General features: G+C 42.7%; 5 non-coding genes and 21 pseudogenes across 5 annotated transcripts; all 26 read right to left on the reverse strand.

Annotated features, from left to right (window-relative positions):
• Positions 1-4,772: 4,772 nt before the first annotated feature.
• LOC114912976 (5S ribosomal RNA) lies at positions 4,773-4,891 on the reverse strand (annotated as a pseudogene).
• A 604-nt stretch (positions 4,892-5,495) lies between these two features.
• Positions 5,496-5,614, reverse strand: LOC114912973 (5S ribosomal RNA; annotated as a pseudogene).
• A 249-nt stretch (positions 5,615-5,863) lies between these two features.
• LOC114912983 (5S ribosomal RNA) lies at positions 5,864-5,981 on the reverse strand (annotated as a pseudogene).
• Positions 5,982-6,225: 244 nt separating this feature from the next.
• Positions 6,226-6,344, reverse strand: LOC114912968 (5S ribosomal RNA). Its single transcript, XR_003799012.1, has one exon. It is a non-coding gene; the product is annotated as a 5S ribosomal RNA (ribosomal RNA).
• Positions 6,345-6,629: 285 nt separating this feature from the next.
• LOC114912974 (5S ribosomal RNA) lies at positions 6,630-6,748 on the reverse strand (annotated as a pseudogene).
• A 652-nt stretch (positions 6,749-7,400) lies between these two features.
• LOC114912987 (5S ribosomal RNA) lies at positions 7,401-7,519 on the reverse strand (annotated as a pseudogene).
• Positions 7,520-7,905: 386 nt separating this feature from the next.
• LOC114913005 (5S ribosomal RNA) lies at positions 7,906-8,025 on the reverse strand (annotated as a pseudogene).
• Positions 8,026-8,274: 249 nt separating this feature from the next.
• LOC114912979 (5S ribosomal RNA) lies at positions 8,275-8,392 on the reverse strand (annotated as a pseudogene).
• A 290-nt stretch (positions 8,393-8,682) lies between these two features.
• LOC114912999 (5S ribosomal RNA) lies at positions 8,683-8,801 on the reverse strand (annotated as a pseudogene).
• A 247-nt stretch (positions 8,802-9,048) lies between these two features.
• LOC114912980 (5S ribosomal RNA) lies at positions 9,049-9,167 on the reverse strand (annotated as a pseudogene).
• A 248-nt stretch (positions 9,168-9,415) lies between these two features.
• LOC114913006 (5S ribosomal RNA) lies at positions 9,416-9,534 on the reverse strand. The gene has a single exon (XR_003799019.1). It is a non-coding gene; the product is annotated as a 5S ribosomal RNA (ribosomal RNA).
• A 288-nt stretch (positions 9,535-9,822) lies between these two features.
• Positions 9,823-9,978, reverse strand: LOC140855085 (5S ribosomal RNA; annotated as a pseudogene).
• Positions 9,979-10,227: 249 nt separating this feature from the next.
• LOC140855038 (5S ribosomal RNA) lies at positions 10,228-10,346 on the reverse strand (annotated as a pseudogene).
• A 655-nt stretch (positions 10,347-11,001) lies between these two features.
• On the reverse strand, positions 11,002-11,121 carry LOC140855058 (5S ribosomal RNA; annotated as a pseudogene).
• Positions 11,122-11,367: 246 nt separating this feature from the next.
• Positions 11,368-11,486, reverse strand: LOC140855095 (5S ribosomal RNA; annotated as a pseudogene).
• A 249-nt stretch (positions 11,487-11,735) lies between these two features.
• On the reverse strand, positions 11,736-11,854 carry LOC140855008 (5S ribosomal RNA). The gene has a single exon (XR_012138109.1). It is a non-coding gene; the product is annotated as a 5S ribosomal RNA (ribosomal RNA).
• A 289-nt stretch (positions 11,855-12,143) lies between these two features.
• Positions 12,144-12,262, reverse strand: LOC140855041 (5S ribosomal RNA; annotated as a pseudogene).
• Positions 12,263-12,508: 246 nt separating this feature from the next.
• LOC140855056 (5S ribosomal RNA) lies at positions 12,509-12,627 on the reverse strand (annotated as a pseudogene).
• A 245-nt stretch (positions 12,628-12,872) lies between these two features.
• On the reverse strand, positions 12,873-12,991 carry LOC114913421 (5S ribosomal RNA; annotated as a pseudogene).
• Positions 12,992-13,279: 288 nt separating this feature from the next.
• On the reverse strand, positions 13,280-13,398 carry LOC114913419 (5S ribosomal RNA). Its single transcript, XR_012138103.1, has one exon. It is a non-coding gene; the product is annotated as a 5S ribosomal RNA (ribosomal RNA).
• Positions 13,399-13,992: 594 nt separating this feature from the next.
• Positions 13,993-14,110, reverse strand: LOC114912981 (5S ribosomal RNA; annotated as a pseudogene).
• Positions 14,111-14,399: 289 nt separating this feature from the next.
• On the reverse strand, positions 14,400-14,518 carry LOC114912972 (5S ribosomal RNA; annotated as a pseudogene).
• Positions 14,519-14,766: 248 nt separating this feature from the next.
• Positions 14,767-14,881, reverse strand: LOC114913002 (5S ribosomal RNA; annotated as a pseudogene).
• Positions 14,882-15,171: 290 nt separating this feature from the next.
• On the reverse strand, positions 15,172-15,290 carry LOC114912967 (5S ribosomal RNA). Its single transcript, XR_003799011.1, has one exon. It is a non-coding gene; the product is annotated as a 5S ribosomal RNA (ribosomal RNA).
• A 288-nt stretch (positions 15,291-15,578) lies between these two features.
• On the reverse strand, positions 15,579-15,734 carry LOC114912992 (5S ribosomal RNA; annotated as a pseudogene).
• Positions 15,735-15,981: 247 nt separating this feature from the next.
• Positions 15,982-16,102, reverse strand: LOC114912996 (5S ribosomal RNA; annotated as a pseudogene).
• Between the last annotated feature and the right edge of the window lie 2,104 nt (positions 16,103-18,206).

An 18,206-nucleotide genomic window follows, 5' to 3' on the forward strand; every position in this document is an offset into this window, starting at 1 on the left:
GTAAAAAAACAAACAGAAAAGCCCATTAAGGTTCTTCGATCAGATCGAGGAGGTGAATACCTTAGTCGAAAGTTCCTAGACTATCTTAAAGACAATGGCATAGTCTCTCAATGGACTCCACTTGGAACACCACAACTCAATAGGGTTTCAGAACAGAGAAATCGGACCTTATTAGATATGGTCCGTTCCATGATGAGCTTCACGGACCTCCCTGAGTTTCTTTGGGGACATTATCTCATGATAGCAATATATGTATTGAATAGGGTTCCCTCTAAAATCATTTCTACCACACCGTATGAGATATGGCATGGTAAGAAACCAAGTCTGAGTCATCTTAGAATTTGGAGTTGTCTGACTCATGTCAAAAGACAGCAGGCGGACAAGTTAGAGTTCAGGTCTTTAACAGCTCGATTCATAGGATATCCTAAAGAGTCATTAAGATACTATTTTTATATTTTGGAAGACCTTAATGTGATTGTGAATCGACATGCTATTTTTTTTGAAAAATAGTTTATTCAAGATAGTGGCATCGAAAGAATAATTAAGCTCAAGGAGAATGTCTCCCAAGAGCAACGAGCTAAAGAACCTGAGGAACCCAATCAATTAGAACCAGTCCCAACACAACCTCTTCCACCTCGTAGATCGACTAAGGTTTTTCGTCCTCCTGAAAGGTACTTAGATACTATACAAGAGGAAGTAGAGAAAATATTCCTCACGGGAAATGGGACTCATGGTGATGACCCCAAGACCTATGACGAGGCGATATCAGATATCGACTCTGAGAAATGGTTAGAGGCAATGAGATCAGAAATTGACTCGATGCACTCAAACCAAGTCTGGACCTTGGTAGATCCACCTGAAGGTATTGTACCTATTAGGTGTAAATGGATCTTCAAGAAAAAGATAGGTACAGATGGGAATATGGAGACATTCAAGGCTAGGCTCGTAGCGAAAGGTTATAGTCAGTGCGAAGGCATTGACTATTAGGATACCTTTTCGTCCGTAGCCATGCTAAAATCCATCCGCACATTGCTTGCTGTTGCAGCCTATTTCGATTATGAAATATGGCAGATGGACGTGAAAACGATGTTCTTAAATGGATATCTTGAGGAAGATATCTATATGGAACAGCCACTTGGTTTCACATCCAGTGATGATGATCACAAGGTCTGCAAGCTGCAAAGGTCCATTTATGGACTTAAGCAAGCATCTCGGAGCTAGAATACTTGTTTTAATGATGTGATCAAAATGTTTGGTTTCATCAAAAATGAAGAGGAACATGTGTATTCAAGAAGGTAAGTGGGAGCGTAGTTGTCTTCCTCGTACTGTACGTTGATGACATCCTCCTAATTGAAAATGATATTTCCATATTGACCTCAGTAAAAATATGGTTGTCTAAGGAGTTCTCTATGAAAGATCTAGGAGAAGCATCCTTTATACTGGGTATTAAGGTCTATAGAGATAGACCAAATAGGATGCTGGGACTTTCACAGAAGATGTACATAGAGGAGGTGCTAAAAAGGTTAAGCATGGAAAACTCCAAAAGAGATTTAGTACTTTTTAGACATGGTATTCATCTCTCCAAGAAGATGTACCCTAGCACACCTGAGGAGATTGAACGCATGACCAAGATCCCTTATGCTCCGACAATAGGGAGCCTCATGTATGCCATGCTATGTACACTACCTGATATAGCCCATGCTATAAGTGTCACAAGCAGATATCTATCAAATCCAGACGAAGAGCACTGGATTTCTGTGAAATGTATCCTTAAGTACTAGAGAAGGACTAAGGATATGTTTCTAGTCTTTGGGAATGGAGAACTCCAGGTTCAGTGATTTACAGACTCAGACTTTATGTCTGATATAGATGATCGAAAGTTGACATCTGAGAGTCTGTTCATTTACAATGGTGGTGCAGTCAGCTGGAAGAGTTCCAAACAGATGGTAATTACTGATTTCACCATGGAGGCAGAGTATATTGCTGCATCAGAAGCTGCAAAGGAGGTATTCTGGTACAAGAAGTTTGCCACAGAGCTTGGAGTGATGTCATCGGATGCCATCCCTCTTTACTACGATAATAATGGTGCCATAGCCCTAGCTAAGGAGCCAAGGTCTCACTAGAAGTCCAAGCATATCGAGCGGTGATTCCATCTGATCCATGATTACCTTGAAAAGGGTTGTGTCGAGGTTAAGAGAGTCGACTCCACAGATAATGTGGCAGATCCACTGATAAAGCCATTAGACCAGCAGAAGATCGAAGCCCATCTTGAAAAGATGGGACTTAGATATGTAGCCAATTGGCATTAGGTCAAGTAAGAGTTTATTAGATGTGTGCCCTAGATGCCAGATTGGCTGACACATTCCTGTACAAATGTAAGGGAAAATTTATAATTTTGACTATAAATGAATAAAAGGGTTATTCTACTATCACATTGTGTACATTATGTCTATGATACATCCTTTGAATTAGTAGGAATGTTAATTTATATTTTCAAGAGTTGAAAATTTAAGGCATGAATTTACATAACTAACTCATAAACAGCTCCTGACCATAAGATCATCATGAGGATAGTGATCGATCTGGAAGGTTGGTATACGATCGCTTTCTTAGGATAGATGTGTCTTGAGTCTACGGTGTGGAGGCATCAGAGTGAGAGTACAGGTATTCATTGAGAAAGAGAGTACTGAGTGTGACCACCTCGAGCAGTCATAAGAAAGTCTACCTTCTCGTCGATGACTAGCTCGATGCTGCAGCTGTGTGTCTAGTTCTTTGACTTGAGGTGCATCGACAGTTCACCTTGAGTGTGTTATAGTTTGACTACATTATAACTCGATCTCCTAGCCATTCAAAACTCTGAGGTGTATGTTGGCTGTAGCATATTCATTGTAGGAACCAGATTGCACCAAGATGGGATCTATCAACCTCGGTAGATAAGAGTAGTCCTATGATGATCGAAAGATTGAGTCCTTAAGTCCATGGCCATGGCAGAGTAAAATAATGAAAAAGAGTTTTCCATTAAGGTTTCACATTAGATTTGGATTGATTGATTGATTCATATGACTGATGTTGGGTTTGACGAGTTCACCTTAACCCTAATTCGATCGGGACTCATGATAGATGAACTCGATCACACAGGTAGCTGCACCGAGAGGTTCATCTTCATTTCTGATGGGTTGCCACCATATACTGCTAGATGTCACTGGTGGATTTTGGGAGCAATTAGAATGATCTTGATGATCAATCATTCTAATTGTCTGAATCAGAAGAGTTCTGGTCCATCGAAAGGAGTTTCGATGATGTCGATGATGAGATCACGACATGTCTCATTACCATACAAAAATGAACCTAACTGGGTCACACAAATAAGAGTTAGGGTCTGGATGTCATCAATTGAGCTAGCCCAATTCGATTGATTTGGATTAGATCCAATTAGGCTCAAGAAAATCGTGCTAGCACACGATTGAGCCTAACTTTCTCCTCGTGTAATCTTTTCTATCTCGACTGAGCCAAATATGGATTGACTCACCCAGAGAACCTTGAGAAGGTTTCTCTCAATTTGACTGGAGTCAGTCTAGCTCAGAAAAATTTTATCTTAATTCATGAGATGAATTTAAGACAACACCTGCTAATTCCTGTCACCTGTCATTTTCGTTTTAGGACATCGATCAAATGTTAACCCATGTACCTTGGACTGAAGACCACTTGGCAAGAGGTCATTGGAGAGTTTTTATGGAGTGTCCACTTGGTAATTTTACCCTCAAAGTGGGTGCCATAATCAGATATGGCGTGCGCCCCAAGTGGATAAGGATAGAGTCCCATGAGATGAGGACTCTATGCCTTAATCGACTCAAATTATTGGGCGCCAATCTCACTGTGTTTATCCAGTGTTGGCACCAACAGTAGGATGGTTTGGTGGGGTTCTTATCTGATATGATCAGATGGTATCACTCCACCAATCAGAATTTTTTCAAAATTAATTGAAAATTTTTGATTGGTTGAATAATGTGGCACTGCATGGCGCAGCAGGGTCTATTTAAACCCTATCTGCGCCTAGGGTTTAGAGAATCTACTTAATACCCAGTAAAAATATGAAACCCCTCCACTTCTCCATACCCTCTCTGCTCCTCTCCCTCCCCTCTTCATGTCCAAGAGGTTGGGCATGCATCTGGTGCTTGTCCAAGGTATGGTGGCTCCCTAATCAAAAGGCTGCAGGGATTTATCGAGAAGCTGCTGCTCTAGCTTCAGAAGATCTTTTGAAGATCTTGCAGATCAGATCTAGATCTGATTTTTGGAGCAACGATTCGTGAGGAGAAGACGATCCAGATCCTACTTGAGTGGATACCGATAGAGGCCAGGTGACTACATGGCTATTTTAGAATCTCGGGCGTTGCTGCGATCATCTACAGGGTAATCTAGTTATCCTAGAGGTATTTCTCTAATCCTCAAGTTTTAGATTTAATTTTAGATTAAATATCAGATAATAAGAATCAGATCTAATAGACCTTAGATCTAAAATAAAGTAGGATAATTTTTTTAAAAATATTCCACCCCAGATCTCATTAGATCTGGAAGATCCTACAATTTACCACCGTCTTGGCCTGTTGGGTACCGGACCCGTTAAGTGGGTCCCATGAGCCCGCACGGCACTGTCGGTCTCCAGACTCAGTTTTTTTTTGAGAAAAAACTTTATCTACGGTAGAAGAAATAGATCTCCATAAAAATTATGAAAAAAAACTTTGAAATAAATATAAAAAGAATGAAGAATAAAAGGGGTGCGACACGAGGACTTCCCAAGGGGTCACCCATCCCAATACTACTCTCGTCCAAGCACGCTTGACTGTGGAGTTCTGATAGGATCCGATGCATTAGTGCTAGCATGATCGAATCCATCATGATCTCTTTGAAATTTGTGGATATAACATAGCGGCCGTGGCACGCCATCTGTAACCCTCCCACCGTCCAGGCTTGCAGGGTACCGATCCCTTCAAGTGGGCCTGTGATCTCGCACGGCACTATATGTCTCCAGACTCAATTATTTTTGAGAGAGAATGTTAACCGCAGTAGAAGAAAGAGATCTCCATAAAAATTATGAAAAAAAATATTGAAATAAAAATAAAAAGTATAAAAATTATGAAAAAAAGTCTTGAAATAGAAATAAAAGAGACGAAGATTAAAAGGACTTCGCAGGTGACCAACGGAGTTCTGATGGGATCCGATACATTAGTGCTGGCATGATCATGCCCATCATAATCTCTTTGAAATTTTTAGATATAACATAGTGACCATCGTACGCCATCAGTAACCCTCCCACATTCAGGCCTGTTGGGCACCTGACCCTTCAAGTGGATTCCGTGAGCCCGCACGACACCGCCTATCTTCGGACTTAGTTTTTTTTTTTTAAGAGAAAATATTACCTGTGGTAGAAGAAAGTGATCCCCATAAAAATTGCAAAAAAAATGTTGAATTAAAAATAAAATAGACGAAGATTAGAAAAGATGCAACACTAGGACTTCCCAGGGGGTCACCCTTCCTAGTACTACTCTCACCAAAGCATGCTTAATTGCGGAGTTCTGATGGGATCCGATGCATTAGTGCTGGTATGATCGCACCTATTACAATCTCTTCAAAATTTGTTGATATAAGATTGCAGACGTTGCACGCCATCTGTAACCCTCCCACCGTCTTGGCCAATTGGGTACCGGACCCTTCAAGTGGGTCCTGCAAGCCCGCACGGCACTGTCGGTCTCCAGACTCAATTTTTTTTTTGAGAAAAAATGTTACCTGTGGCAGAAAAAATAGATCTCCATAAAAATTATGAAAAAAAGTCTTGAAATAAAAACAAAAAGGATGAAGATTAAAAGGGGTGCAACACGAGGACTTTTCAGGGGGTCACCCATCCCAGTACTACTCTCACCCAAGCGCGCTTGACTGTGGAGTTCTGATGGGATCTGATGCATTAGTGTGGTATGATCGCACCCATCATGATCTCATCAAAATTTGTGGATATAACATGGCAGTCATTGCATGCCATCTGTAAACCCCTACCATCCTGGCCTGTGGTATCAGACCCTTCAAGTGGGTCCTGCGAGCCCACACGTTACTGTCGGTCTCCTGACTCAATTTTTTTTTAGAGAAAATATTACTTATGGTAGAAGAAAGAGATCTCCATAAAAATTTTGAAAAAAAGTCTTGAAATAAAAATAAAAAGGATGAAGATTAAAAGGGGTGCAACACGAGGACTTTCCAAGGGATCACCCATCCCAGTACTACTCTCGCTCAAGCACGCTTGACTATGGAGTTCTGATGGGAACCGGTGCATTAGTGCAGGTATGATCGCACCCATCTTGAACTCTTCAAAATTCATGGATATAATACAGTGGCCATTGCACGCCATCTGTAACCCTCCGACCGTGCAGTCCTGCAGGGTATCGGACCCTTCAAGTGGGCCTGTGAGCCCGCACGGCACTATAGGTCTCAGACTCAATTTTTTTTAGAGAGAACATTAACCACTGTAAAAGAAAGAGATCTCCATAAAAATTGTGAAAAAAAGTATTGAAATAAAAATAAAAAACATAAAAATTAGGAAAAAAGTCTTGAAATAGAAATAAAAAGGACGTAGATTAAAAGGGATGCAACACGAGGACTTCCCAAGGGATCACCCATCTTAGTACTACTCTAGCCCAAGCACGCTTAAATGCGAAGTTCTGATGGAATCTGGTGCATTAGTGCGGGCATGATCACACCCATCATGATCTCTTCGAAATTCTTATATATAACGTAGCGACCGTCGCATGCCATCAGCAACCCTCCCACGTCTAGGCCTGCAGGGCACTGGACCCTTCAAGTGGATCCCGCGAGCCCGCACGGCACTGCCTGTCTCCAGACTCAGTTTTTTTTTTGAGAGAGAACGTTAATAGCGACAGAAGAAGGAGATCTCCATAAAAATTATGGAAAAAATGTTGAAACAAAAATAAAAAACATAAAAATTATGAAAAAATATCTTGAAATAAAAATAAAAAGGATGAAGATTAAAAGGGATGCAACACAAGGACTTCCCAAGGGGGTCACATATCCTAATACTACTCTCTACCAAGCACGCTTAACTACGGAGTTCTGATAGAATTTGATGCATTTGTGCTGGCATGATCGCACCCATCATGATCTCTTCAAAATTCTTAGATATAATGTAGCGGCCGTCGCACGCCATCAGTAACCCTCCTATGTCCAGGCCTATAGGGTACCAAACCCTTCAAGTGGATTCTACGAGCCCACATGGCACTACCTATCTCCAGACTCATTTTTTTTAAGAGAAAATGTTACCTACAGAAGAAAGAGATCCCCATAAAAATTTTGAAAAAAAAATATTGAAATAAAAATAAAATAGACGAAGATTAAAAAGGATGCAACATGAGGACTTCCCAGGGAGTCACCCATCTTAGTACTTCTTTCACCCATTCACGCTTAACTGCGGAGTTCTGATTAGATCCGATGCATTAGTGCTAGTAAGATCGCACCCATCATGATCTCTTCAAAATTCATTGATATAATGTTGCAGTCGTTGCACGCCATCCGTAACCCTCCCACCGTCCTGGCCTGTTGGGTACCGGACCCTTCAAGTGGGTCCCGTGAGCCCGCACGGCACTGTCGGTCTCCAAACTCAATTTTTTTTGAGAGAAAACATTACCTATGGCAGAAGAAAGATATCTCCATAAAAATTATGAAAAAAGTCTGAAAATAAAAAAGAAAAAGACGAAGATTAAAAGGGATGCAACACGAGTACTTCCTAAGGGTCACCCATCCCAGTACTACTCAGAAAATGTTACCTGTGACAGAAGAAAGAGATCCCCACAAAAATTATGAAAAAAAGTGTTGAATTAAAAATAAAATAGACAATGATTAAAAGGGATGCAGCATGAGGACTTCCCAGGGGGGTCACCCATCCTAGTGCTACTCTCGCCCAAGCACGCGTAACTGTCGAGTTCTGATGAGACCCGATGCAATAATACTGGTATGATCGCACCAGTCATGATCTCTTCAAAATTCATTGATATAACATTGCAGCCGTTGCACGCCATCTGTAACCCACCCACCGTCCTGGCCTGTTGGGTATCGGACCCTTCAAGTGGATCCCGCGAGCCCGCACAGCACTGTCGGACTCCAGACTCAGTTTTTTTTTTGAGAGAAAACATTACCTATGGCAAAAGAAAGAGATCTTCGTAGAAATTATGAAAAAAAGCCTTGAAATAAAAATAAAAAGGATGAAGATTAAAAGGGATGCAACACGAGGACTTCCCAGGGGGCACCCATCCCAGTACTGCTCTCGCCCAAGCATGCTTGACTGCGGAGTTCTGATAGGATCCAGTGCATTAGTGTTGGCATGATCGGATCCATCATGATCTCTTCAAAATTCATGGATATAACGTAGCGGCCGTTGCACGCCATCTGTAATCCTCCCACCATCCAGGCTTGCACAGTACCGGTCCCTTCAAGTGGGCCTGTGATCCTGCTCGGCACTGTAGGTCTCCAGACTCGATTTTTTTTTGAGGGAGAACATTAACCGCAGTGGAAAAAAGAGACCTCCATAAAAATTATGAAAAAAAGTTTTGAAATAAAAAATAAAAAGTTTAAAAATTGTGGAAAAAAATCTTGAAATTGAAATAAAAAGGATAAAGATTAAAAGGGATGCAATACGAGGACTTCCCAGGGGGTGATCCATCCTAGTACTACTCTCACCCAAGCACGCTTAACAATGGAGTTCTGATGATATTCAATGCACTAGTGGTGGTATGATCGCACCGATCATAATTTCTTCAAAACTCTTAGATATAACGTAGCGGACATCGCACGCCATCAGTAACCCTCCCACGTCCAGGCCTGTTGGGCATCAGATCCTTCAAGTGGATCCCATGAGCCCGCACGATACTGTCTGTCTCTAGACTCATTTTTTTTTTAAGAGAAAATGTTACTTGCAGCAGAAGAAAGAAATCCCCATAAAAATTATGGAAAAAAGTGTTGAATTAAAAATAAAATAGTCGAAGATTAAAAAGGATACAACACGAGGACTTCCCAGGAGGTCACCCATCCTAATACTATTGTCGCCCAAACACGCTTAACTGCAAAGTTCTGATGGGATCCGATGCATCAGTGCTGGTATGACCACACCAATCATGATCACTTCGAAATTCGTTGATATAACGTTGCGGCCGTTGTACGCCATCTCTAACCCTCCCACCATCCTAGCCCGTTAGGTACTGGACCTTTCAAGTGGGTCCCACGAGCCCGCACGGCACTGTCAGTCTCCAAACTCAATTTTTTTTTGAGAGAAAACATTACCTGTCGCAGAAGAAAGAGATCTCCATAAAAATTATTAAAGAAAGTCTTGAAATAAAAATAAAAAGAGCGAAGATTAAAAGGGGTGCAACACGAGGACATCCTAGGGGGTCACCCATCCCAGTACTACTCTCGCCCAAGCATGCCTGACTGCGAAGTTCTGATGGGATCCGGTGTGTTAGTGCTGGTATGATCGCACCCATCACGATCTCTTCGAAATTCATGGATATAACGTAGCGGCTGTTGCATGCCATTTATAACCCTCCCACCATCCAGGCCTACAGGATATCGGACCCTTCAAGTGGGCCCGCGAGCCCGCACGGCACTGTAGGTCTCCAGACTCAATTTTTTTTGAGAGAGAATGTTAACCACGACAGAAGAAAGAGATCTCCATAAAAATTATGAAAAAAAGTGTTGAAATAAAAATAAAAAGCATAAAAATTGCAAAAAAAAGTCTGGAAATAGAAATAAAAAAGATGAAGTTTAAAAAGGATGCAACACGAGGACTTCTCAGGGGGTCACCCATCCTAGTGCTACTCTAGCCCAAGCACGGGGTCACCCATCCTAGTACTACTCTTGCCAAAGCACGCTTAACAATGAAGTTCTGATGGAATCTAGTGCATTAGTGCTGGCATGATCGCACCCATAATGATCTCTTCGAAATTCATAGATATAACGTAGCGGCCGTCGCACGCTATCAGTAACCCTCCCACGTCCAGAACTGTAGGGCACCAGACCCTTCAAGTGGATCCCGCGAGCCCGCACGGCACTACCTGTCTCCAGACTTAGTTTTTTTTTTTAAGAGAAAATGTTACCTGCGGCAAAAGAAAGTGATCCCCACAAAAATTATGGAAAAAAGTGTTGAATTAAAAATAAAATAGGCCAAGAATAAAAAGGATGCAGCACGAGGACTTCCCAAGGGGTCATCCATCCTAGCACTACTCTCGCCGAAGCACGTTTAACTGTGGAGTTCTGATGGGATCTGATGCAATAGTGCTGGTATGATTGCACCCATCACGATCTTTTCGAAATTCATTGATATAATGTTGCGGCCGTTGCACACCATCAGTAACCCTCCCACCTCCTGGCCTATTGGGTATCGGACCCTTCAAGTGGGTCCCATGAGCCCGTACGGCACTGTCGGTCTTCAGAATCAATTTTTTTTGAGAAAAAACTTTACCTGTGATAGAAGAAAGAGATCTCCATAAAAATTATGAAAAAAAATCTCGAAATAAAAATAAAAAAGATGAAGATTAAAAGGGGTGCAACACGAGGACTTCCCAGGGGGTCACCCAATCCATTTCTACTCTCACCCAAGCATGCTTGATCACAGAGTTCTGATGGCATCCAGTGCATTAGAGTTGGCATGATCGCACCCATCACGATCTCATTGAAATTCATTGATATAACATAGTGGCCATTGCAGGCCATCTGTAACCCTCCCACCATCCAGGCTAGCAGGGTACCGGACCCTTCAAGAGGGCCCGTGAGCCCGCACGGCACTGTAGGTCTCCACTTAGTTTTTTTTTTTTGAGAGAGAACGTTAACCACGGCAGAAGAAAGAGATCTCCATAAAAATTATGAAAAAAAGTGTTGAAATAAAAATAAAAAGCATAAAAATTACGAAAAAATTTCTTGAAACAGAAATAAAAAGGATGAAGATAAAAAGGGATGCAACACGAGGACTTCCCCAGAGGGTCACCCATCCTAGTTCTACTGTCGCCCAAACACGCTTAACTATGAAGTTCTGATGGGATCCGGTGCATTAGTGCTGGCATAATCACACCCATTATGATCCCTTCAAAATTCTTAGATATAACGTAGCAGCCATCGCACATCGTCAGTAACCCTCCCACATCCAGGACAGTAGGGCACGAGACCCTTCAAGTGGATCCCTCGAGCTCACACGGCATTGCTTGTCTCCAGACTCAATTTTTTTTAAAAAAAAAATGTACCTGTGGCAGAAGAAAGTGATCACCATAAAAATTATGGAAAAAAGTGTTGAATGAAAAATAAAACATATAAAGATTAAAAAGGATGCAGCATGAGGACTTCACAGGGGGTCATCCATCCTAGTACTACTCCCGTCCAAGCACGCGTAACTGCGGTATTCTGATGGGATCTGATGCAATAATGCTGGTATGATCGCAACTGTCATGATCTCTTCGAAACTCGTTGATATAATGTTGTGGCCGTTACACACCATCTGTAACCCTCCCACCATCCTGGCCTATTGGGTACCGGACCCATCAAATGGGTTCCACGAGCCCGCACGGCACTGTCGGTCTCCAGACTCAGTTTTTTTTTTGAGAGAAAATGTTACCTGTGGTAGAAGAAAGAGATCTCCATAAAAATTATGAAAAAAAGTCTGAAAATAAAAATAAAAAGGATGAAGATTAAAAGGGGTGCAACACGAGGACTTTCCAGGGGGTCACCCATCCCTGTACTACTCTCGCCCAAGCACACTTGACTGCGGAGTTCTGATAGGATCCGGTGAATTAGTGTTGGCATGATCACACCCATCATGGTCTCTTCAAAATTCTTAGATATAACGTAGCGGCCGTCGCACACCGTCAGTAATCCTCCCACCATCCAGGCTTGCAAGGTACTGGTCCCTTCAAGCGGGCCTGCGATCCCACACGGCACTATAGGTCTCCGACTCAGTTTTTTTTTAAAAGAAAACGTTAATCGGGGTAGAAAAAAGAGATTTCCATTAAAATTATGAAAATAAAGTGTAGAAATAAAAATAAAAAGTATAAAAATTATGAAAAAAAGTCTTGAAATTGAAATAAAATGGACGAAGATTAAAAGTGATGCAACATAGTGACTTCCAAGGGGGTTACCCATTCTAGTACTACTCTCGCCCAAGCACGCTTAACTATTGAGTTCTGATGGGATCCGGTGTATTAGTGCTGGCATGATCGCACCCATCATGATTTCTTCAAAACTCCTAGATATAACGTAGCGGACGTTGCACGCCATCAGTAACCCTCCTACGTCCAGGCCTGTTGGGCGCTGGACCCTTCAAGTGGATCTCGCGAGCCATACGGCACTGTCTGTCTCCAGATTTAGTTTTTTTTTAAAAGAAAATGTTACCTGTGACAGAAGAAAGAGATCCCCATAAAAATTATGAGAAAAAGTGTTGAATTAAAAATAAAATAGATGAAGATTAAAAAGGATGCAACACGAGGACTTCTCAGGGAGGCACCCATCCTAACACTACTCTCACCCAAGCACGCTTAACTGCGGAGTTCTAATTGGATCTAGTGCATCAGTGCTGGTATGACCACACCATCCCTGAATTCTTCAAAATTTGTTGATATAATGTTGCAGCCGTTGCAAGCCATCCGTAACCCTCTCACTGTCCTGGCTTGTTGGGTACCGAACCATTCAAGTGGGTCCCGTGAGCCCGCACGGTACTGTCGGTCTCCAAACTCAGTTTTTTTTGGAGAAAATGTTACCTGCAGAAAAAGAAAGAGATCTCCATAAAAATTATTAAAAAAGTCTTGAAATAAAAATAAAAAGAATGAAGATTAAAAGGGGGGCAACACGAGGACATCCCAAGGGGTCCCCCATCCCAGTACTACTCTCGTCCAAGCATGCCTGAATGCGGAGTTCTGATGGGATCCGGTGCGTTAGTGCTGGTATGATCACACCCATCATGATCTCTTTGAAATTCATGGATATAATGTAGCTGCCATTGCACGCCATCTATAACCCTCCCACCGTCTAGGCCTGCAGGGTATCGGACCCTTCAAGAGGGCTCGTGAGCCAGCACGGCACTGTAGGTCACCAGACTCAGTTTTTTTTTAGAGAAAACGTTAACCGTGATAGAAGAAAGAGATCTCCAAAAAAATTATAGAAAAAAGTATTGAAATAAAAATAAAAAGCATAAAAATTATGGAAAAATGTCCTGAAATAGAAATAAAAAGGACGAAGATTAAAAGAGATGCAACATGAGGACTTCTCAAGGGGTCACCCATCCTACTACTACTCTCACCCAAGCACGCTTAACTACGGAGTTCTGATAGGATTCGGTGAATTAGTGCTGGCATGATCACAGCCATCATGATCTCTTCGAAATTCTTAGATATAACGTAGCGGCCGTCGCACGCCATTAGTAACCCTCACACGTCCAGGCCTGTAGTGCACCGAACCCTTCAAGTGGATCCCATGAGCCCGCATGGCACTGCCTATCCCCAGACTCAGTTTTTTTTTTTAAGAGAAAATGTTACCGACGGTAGAAGAAAGCGATCCCTACAAAAATTATGAAAAAAAGTGTTGAATTAAAAATAAAATAGATGAAGATTAAAAAGGATGCAACAAGAGAACTTCCCAGGGGGTCACCCATCCTAACACTACTCTGGCGAAGTTCTAATAGGATCTGATGAAATAATGCTGGTGTGATCGCACCCATCATGATCTCTTTGAAATTCATTGATATAACGTTGCGGCCGTTGCACGCCATCTGTAACCCTCCCACCTCATGACGTGTTGGGTACCGGACCCTTCAAGTGGGTCCCACGAGCCCGCACGGCACTGTCGGTCTTCAGAATCAATTTTTTTAGAGAAAACTTTACCCATGGCAGAAGAAAGAGATCACCATAAAAATTATGAAAAAAAGTCTTGAAATAAAAATAAAAAGGATAAACATTAAAAGGGGTGCAACACGAGGACTTCCCAGGGGGCACCCATCCCATTACTATTCTCGTCCAAGCACGTTTGACTGCGGAGTTCTGATGGGATCCGGTGCATTAGTATTGATATGATCGTACCCAATACGATCTCTTTGAAATTTGTTGATAGAATGTAGCGACCGTTGTACGCCATCTGTAGCCCTCCCACCGTCCAGGCCTGCAGGGTATTGAACCCTTCAAGTGGACCCGCGAGCCTGCACGGCACTGTAGGTCTCCAGACTCGATTTTTTTTTGAGAGACAACGTTAACCACGGCAGAAGAAAGAGATCTCCATAAAAATTACAGAAAAAAATATTGAAATAAAAATAAAAAGTATAAAGATTATGAAAAAAAGTCTTGAAATAGAAATAAAAAGGACGAAGATTAAAATGGATGCAATAGGAGGACTTCCAAGGGGGTCATCCATCCTAGTACTACTCTCGCCTAAGCACGTTTAACTACGGAGTTCTGATGGGATCTGATGCTTTAGTGCTGGAATGATCGCACCCATTATGATCTCTTTGAAAATCTTAAATATAATGTAGCAGCCATCGCATGCCATCAGTAACTCTCCCACATTCTGGCCTGTAGGACATCGGATCCTTCAAGTGGATCTCTCGAGCCCGCACGACACTGCCCGTCTCCTGACTCAATTTTTTTTTTAAGAGAAAATGTTACCTGCGGCAGAAGAAAAAGATCCCCACACAAATTATGAAAAAAAGTATTGAATTAAAAATAAAATAGACAAAGATTAAAAGGGATGCAGCACGAGGACTTCCCAAGGGGTCACCCATCCTAGCGCTACGCCCAAGCACGCGTAACTGCGGAGTTCTGATGGGACCCGATGCAATAATGCTGGTATTATCACACCCGTCATGATCTCTTCAAAATTCGTTGATATAATGTTGCGGCTGTTGCACGCCATTTGTAACCCACCCACCATCCTGGCCTATTGGGTACCGGACCCTTCAAGTGGGCCCTGCGAGCCCGCACGGCACTGTCGGACTGCAGACTCAATTTTTGTTTGAGAGAAAACATAACCTGCGACAGAAGAAAGAGATCTCCGTAGAAATTATGAAAAAAAACCTTGAAATAAAAACAAAAAGGATGAAAATTATGGAAAAAAGTCTTGAACTTGAAATAAAAAGGATAAAGATTAAAAAGGATGCAACACGAGGACTTCCCAGGGGGTCACCCATCCCAGTACTACTCTCGCCCAAGCACGCCTGACTGCGGAGTTCTGATGGGATCTGGTGTGTTAGTGCTGGTATGATCACACCCATCACGATCTCTTCGAAATTCATGGATATAATGTAGCGGCCGTTGCATGCCATCTATAACCCTCCCACTGTCCTGGCCTGCAGGGTACCAGACCCTTCAAGTAGGCCCGCGAGCCAGCACGGCACTGTAGGTCTCAAGACTCAGTTTTTTTTTAGAGAGAACGTTAACCACGATAGAAAAAAGAGATCTCCATAAAAATTATGGAAAAAAGTATTGAAATAAAAATAAAAAGCATAAAAATTACGAAAAAAAGTCTGGAAATTGAAATAAAAAAGATGAAGTTTAAAAAGGATGCAACATGAGGACTTCTCAGGAGGTCACCCATCCTAGTGCTACTCTCGCCCAAGCACAGGGTCACCCATCCTAGTACTACTCTCGCCAAAGCACACTTAACTACGCAGTTCTGATGGGATCCGATGCATTAGTGCTGGCATGATCGCACCCATCATGATCTCTTCAAAATTCTTAGATATAACGTAGCAGCCATCGCACGCCATCAGTAACCCTCCCACGTCTAGAACTATAGGGCACCAGACCCTTCAAGTGGATCCCATGAGCCCGCACGGCACTGTCTGTCTCCAGACTCAATTTTTTTTTAAGAAAAAATGTTATCTGGGATAGAAGAAAGCGATCCCCACAAAAATTATGGAAAAAAATATTGAATTAAAAATAAAATAGACGAAGAATAAAAAGGATGCAATACGAGGACTTCCCAAGGGGTCACACCCATCCTAACACTACTCTCGTCGAAGCACGTTTAACTGTGAAGTTCTGATGGGATCTGATGCAATAGTGCTGGTATGATCGCACCCATCATGATCTTTTCGAAATTCGTTGATATAATGTTGTGGCAGTTGCACGCCATCAGTAACCCTCCCACCTCCTGGCCTATTGGGTACTGGACCCTTCAAGTGGGTCCCGCGAGCCCGCACGGCACTGTCGGTCTTCAAAATCAGTTTTTTTTTAGAGAAAACTTTACCTGCGGTAGAAGAAAAAGATCTCCATAAAAATTATGAAAAAAAGTCACGAAATGAAAACAAAAAGGACAAAGATTAAAAGGGGTGCAACACGAGGACTTCCCAGGGGGTCACCCATCCCATTACTACTCTCACCCAAGCATGCTTGATCGCGGAGTTCTGATGGCATCCAGTGTTGTGATCTAGGTGGTGTGCCCAAGGCCTAGGGGACCAAGGCTAAGGCCAAGGTCCATCATTCATGAGGGCTTCATGGAGGCTCTAGGGCTAGTTGGGCCCTAGGTTGAAAGGCTGTGGGCCTTTCGGGTTCTTGAGGTCTAGGTTATGTAGGCCTCAAAGGACCAACTCTTTATGGGCCAGGTCTGGGCCTAGGATAGGTGAGATTAGGTTGAGTCATGGGTGTACATAGGCTTGGGTTAACCTAATCTCCCATAGAGTTGGTCAAGGGATTTTTGGGTTTGGGTCACTTGACCCTGTGTTTATATATACATGCACTGTATAGGTTTGATTAAGCCAAGGAATACGAAAACCCTTTCTCCCAAGTCTATCTCTCTCTTTTCTCTCTCTCTTCAGCTATTCTCCAGTCCCCAGGAGCAAGAAACCCTAGGGTTTCTTGCCGCCAGGTCCATAGAAGGCAGGAAAAGCAGGGGAGGCGCTAGGGTTTTGAGCTCCTCCCCCTTTGTGCCGCCAACCATATTGCCTCTCCCTCTCTTGCAGCCATTCAAACATCAGGTCCAGGACTTAGAATCTCTTTCTATGAGGTTGGTACAAGTTTCTCTCAGATCTGAAGTTGATCTGAGGTCGTTTGAGGTGCGGGTGAGATCTCCATCAACAGATCTACAGGAAAGGCTGCAGCACGAAAGATCTACAAGGTCTGGTTCTATCTACCTTCTTTCCTATCTAAAATACCCCAATTTGAGATCTATAAATTGGAAGACCTCAGTCCAGGTCTGATCTAGTTGGGTACTAGATCTTGGATTTTTTAAAGGTGATCTTAGAGGCATTCTTCATCTGGAATGAAAGGCTGACGAAGAAGACAGCAACCAGGCTGATTTCGTCAAGGGCCTTCGATCGAGTTCAGAAGTCTCCAGATTTATTCGTTGCTGGTTTTGCTGCACCCAAGGTCTGTGGGAGGAGCCAGGATCATACTCCAATAGTTGGTATCAGAGCCACGGTGGTGAGGAAGCGGTTTCAAGCGCGAGAAGTTGAAGATCCCGAGTGCTGAAAATTTTCAATAAGGTACCATCAAGGTATATTCTACACATCTTGATTTTATATTGCTTGTTTGGCTTGGATCCAGTCATGGGCAGCAATATGAAGGTCGATTTAGAGAAGTTTGATGGCAAAAAAAAATTTTTCATGTGAAAAATCTAGGTGGAGGATCTTCTGGTGCAAGCAGATCTGGATCAGGCTTTAGATGAAAAGCCTGAGGGAATGACTGATAGACAGTGGGCATCGTTGGAGAAGAAAGCATGCTCGGTGATCAGAGGATGTTTGGCGGATGTGGCATTGTATTCAGTGCTAGAAGAAAAGACCCCAAAGGGCCTTTGGTCGAAGTTGCACACCATGTATATGGGGAAGAATATGTGCAACAAGCTAATGCTGAAGAAGAGGTTGTACAGTCTTCGGATGTAGGAGGAATCTGATGTGATTGGCCACATTCAGAGGTTCGACCAGTTGTGCATGGAGTTGATGAATATCGGGGTGAAGCTGGATGAGGAGGACAAGTCCCTATTGCTTTTGTGTTCGCTGTCAGGATCATATGACTCTTTGGTGACTACACTGCTCTACGGCAAGGAGACTTTGAAATATGAGGACATGGTCTCGGTGCTGAGGTCTAATGAGCAAAGAAAAAAATTGACCAGAGATCAGGCTCCCCAGGAGGGTTTGGCAGTAGGGGAGAGGACAGGTAGAGGCAGAGGCAGAAGCAAGTCCAGGGGGC

Source organism: Elaeis guineensis, chromosome 1 (genome assembly GCF_000442705.2).
Source record: "Elaeis guineensis isolate ETL-2024a chromosome 1, EG11, whole genome shotgun sequence".
Taxonomy (NCBI): domain Eukaryota; kingdom Viridiplantae; phylum Streptophyta; class Magnoliopsida; order Arecales; family Arecaceae; genus Elaeis; species Elaeis guineensis.